This window comes from Lonchura striata, chromosome 5, assembly GCF_050655825.1.
Source record: "Lonchura striata isolate lonStrDom1 chromosome 5, ASM5065582v1, whole genome shotgun sequence".
NCBI classification, from domain to species: Eukaryota; Metazoa; Chordata; class Aves; order Passeriformes; family Estrildidae; genus Lonchura; species Lonchura striata.
In genome coordinates this window covers 4673665-4677868 of record NC_140707.1, presented here as the reverse complement: position 1 = coordinate 4677868, position 4204 = coordinate 4673665, and positions in this window count along the sequence as shown.

Genomic DNA, 4204 nt, shown 5'->3' with positions numbered 1-4204 from the left:
GGAAACGTCCCTCCCGCTTCAGGCGGGCGCTGCGGGCGCTGGGGGGCTGTTCCGCTGTCCCTGCCTCAGGCCACGCACTGAGGACTGAAAGAGACACAGAGAAAGGTGAAGAAGATGAGGAGAAGGAAGGTGAAGAACAGGAAGAAGATGAAGATGACCGCTCCTTCCAATCCCGCTCCTCTGTGTTGGAGCAGCAGCTGTCCAGTTCGGCTCGAGGGGCTCAGAGATTGCTGCTGCAGCTCCTCCAAGCCAGGGAAGAGAAAAGCCTTTGGATGGGCCAAGCAAGCCAAGCAAAACCCAACCAGGCAGAGCCACGAAGGCCTGGGCAGTGGGGCTTGGAAAATGCCCACCCAAAGAGCCCAAAGCTCCCCCATCCCTGCCCCGCACACACCCGGCCCCAGGCTGGAAGGTGCAGCAACCATTTCTGGGGCACAAAGCAGAGGCTCCTGGAACTGACTCTGAGCACAAACTGCTCCAAGACAACGGCAAAGAAGACAAAGACAAAGATGAAGACAAAGACACAGAAAAAGAGGACAAAGACGACATAGCAGATGAAGAAGACAAAGACAGTGAAGAAGACGAAGACAAACAGGATGAAGAAGATGAGGAAGACAGCAAAGAGGAAGAAGACAAAGATGAAGACTAAAAAGACAAGACATAGAACGTTTATTTTAGAATAGATAGATGAAATATAGTCATAAGAATTTAGAAATACTTAGAAGAAGAAGTGTACTAGGAATAGGAATTTCAATATATGCAGAACAAAAAGTATAGGAATAGGAATAAGAATTTCAAAATATGTAGAAGAAGAAGAATAGGAATAAGAGTAAGAATATAAAAATACATAGAAGTAGCAAAGAAGAAGAAGAATAGTAAAGAGTAGGAAAAGAAGAACAATAAGAAGAATAAGAATAGAAAAGTGAAGAGAATATTGAAAGAATAAGGAAAACTAGCAATTAATTGATTTTTATTACATATTGTATATTTCTATAACAGTTATGAAATAAAAACATTAATGTACCGTGTGTTGTAATCACAATGCATTCTAATGTCCCCACGCTGTTCCCGTGATTGAAGAATCTGTGTGTTTCTAATAAAGTGTGCAAGGCACAGGAGCAGAGTGCCCAGATTGCGTGTCCTGTCTCCCCGAGGTGCCGATGGATTGTCCCAGCCCGTGGCACGGAGCGCCCCGCGAGCAGCGCGGGCTCAGCCCCGGCGGCAGCGGGAGAGTTCCCGGCCGGGCCGGCGGGGCAGGGCTGTCGCTGCTCTCTGCAGGCAAACGGGAGGCGCAGGCTGAGCCCGGCTGGCAGAGAGCTGTGCCGGGCAGCCCTTTGCAGCAGGGCTGTGCCGCCAGCACAGCGAAGGCAGCAGAGCCCCGCTCTGCCGCTGCCCGTGGCCGGGGAGCCGGGCCGGGGCTGTTCCTGCAGCCCTGCCTGCCTCCAGCAGCCCCGGGCCGGGCGGGAGGGGTTCCCCCGCTGCAGCCCCAGCTGAGGCAGCAGCAGCAGCTCTGTGCTGCTCCTGGCACATCCCTGCGGCAGCAGCTGCACGGGGCTGGGCAGCCGCAGAGCCCAAAGCAGCGCAGCAGCAGCGCAGCAGCAGCGCAGCTCTGGGGCTCTGCTGCTGCTGCTGCTGGGCAGCCCCACAGGGCTCAAGGCTGAGCAGCCGTGCCTGGAGCCCGCTCCTGGCTCCTCCAGCCTCGGGGCTGCTCCTCTGCTGCTCCAGGGCAGGGCCTTTCTCCGGGACTGGCTTTTCTTTCTGCTGGGAGAACTCTCTCACAAACCCCAGGATCCCCGGGGCTGGAAAAGCCCTCCCAGCCCAGGGAGTCCCAGCTGGGCCCCATGCCCACCTTGTCTCCAGCCCAGAGCACTCAGTGCCACCTCCAGGGGACACCTGCAGGGATGGGCATTCCAAAGCTCCCTGGGCAGCCCCTGCCAGGGCCTGAGCACCCTTTCCATGGGGAAATTCCTGCTGCTGTCCCAGCTGAGCCTGCCCTGGCCCAGCCTGCGGCCGTTCCCTCTCCTCCTCTCCCTGTTCCCTGGGAGCAGAGCCCGACCCCCCAGCTATCCCCTCCTGGCAGGGGCTACAGAAGGATTGTTCCTTTCCTAGGCCCTCTCCTCCTCTTCTCTGCTTTCCAAAACTAAAAAGGAATCACTGAAGTATGACAAATCCCACACAAATATTTGGGACTGGATGTTGGCCCATTTCTTGTGTCCACAAGGACAACCAAGTGTCTCCCTCCTCCCGTGCCCAAAATCCAACCGCAGAGAGTCCCTAGGCCAGCATTCTCTCTGTGGGAGCAGCAGGAAGGAAGTTTGAGAACTTCTGCAGCCCTGAGAGAGGGGAAGGCAGGAATTCTCCTTTCTTTCTGTCTTTTCCACACCAAAGGAGACTACTGCAATGGGAAAAGGAATTGTTCATGGTGGTGCTGCCCCGTGGGGCTCCAGCCCACAGGAGAATCCTGCAGGATATCAGGTGTGCTCCCACCTGCAGGTTGGCACTTCATAGCTGTGCCAGGAGTGGAAAAATTGGGGAGAAAATGTAGCTATCATGCTGGCATGGTAGCATGGAGGAAGGTTTTGGAAAGGCCTTGGGAATGGTAAACTGAGGAAAAGGATACATTCATGTATGCCCCATTGTTTTAGAAAGGCTTTGGGAATGAGAAACTGAGGGAAAAGATACATTTATGTATGCTCCACTTGAAGAGAGCCCGACAGAGGAATGGTTGTACAACAGGGGACAGGATACTGTAAAATTAATCCAAATAGGGAGGGCTACGTGACTGCTGCAAAGTTCGCATGGCCCTGAAGAGTAGATGGTGTGCAGAAAGCAGGATATTGAAACTGCTTGGTATGTAGAAGTAGATAGAGAAGAACAAAGGGGTACTAAGCTGTTCCAACTGCAAGGCCAGCCGGACAGGCATGTATCGATCATAAAGATACTTTTAAGATAATAGTACAAGTCACATAGCAACCAATCATGAGCTTGGCTTTTGCAATATGTATGAGCTAATTAACGAACATATATAAACTGTGTAATCTCTCACAATAAACTGAGACTTGATGATCATGATATAATGAGTCTTGTCTCCCGCGGCATTCCCTCTAACAACTGGCGCCCGAAAGCAGGGACCTGATCCGAGCCTAAGGCGAGAGAAGTGCTGCGTTGGAGTGCGGGTCCTGCAGCTGGAAGGACGGCGAAAGAGTCGATACTCTCTGCTCCGCGCCCTGAGTGACCGCAGCGGCGAGCTCAGCCGATACGTGCTGCCGAAGCCTGAATGAGCCAGCAACGGTACCGACGTAATCATGGAAAGGCAAGCAGCATATGATTTATTTAGTGCTTCTCTTAGAAAAAGGCAGATTAGGGGGATTGACTTAGATAAGGATCTCCCTTCGCTATTGCATCATGCTGAGTCTTACGGCTTTTTCGTTAACCCCCATAGTGTTCATAAACTTTCAGAATGGAGAAGATATAGGGATAAGTTGTGGGAATTAGTGTTAGATGAGGATAAACCGGGCAAGAAAATGAGTAAACTTTGGAGAGTGGTTGATAACGAATTGTTAATGTGTCAGGCAGAAAAGAGGGCGGTGGAAGTGATACGGACAGCTCTGGAGAAAAATAAGGAATGTAAACCCTCGCTTCTCTCCAGTGAGCCAAACCCTCCGGTTCTCACAAATTTTCCCATTCCCATCTCTGCTTCTGAAATGCCTGTACCTCCCATAGACACTAGTAGCATTGAGGTGCTGGAAATTGAGATCCAAATTGCTTTATGGCAACGGGACTGGGATCCCAAATTCACTTTGTGTGAACGGGGATCAGGTAGAACGGAGCGGGCGCGGGGCCAGACAGAGCGGGGCCGGCCAGCACCGAGCCGGAGGCGAGCCCGGGGCGGAGCGGACATCAGCCGAGAGACGAAAGGCTCCTTGCTGCCGAGCAGCAGCGCAAGGGGGGAGAGGGGCGTTCCTGGGGCTCGGCCGCGCTGGAGCCGGAGCAGGCGGGGCGCGGCCGTGGCGGGGGTGTCTCTTCTCCCATCCACAAGGTGACACAACAAGGACGGGAGCGAGGCGGCGCCGCCCCTCATCTCCCCGCAGCGCCCAGCAATGGCGGCGGAGATGGCGGCACAGTCCTGGTTGCCATGGCAGCGACAACGCCCAGAGCAGCAGCGCCGCCGGTGGCGGGATCGCAGCACTACAGCAAAAATTTCAAC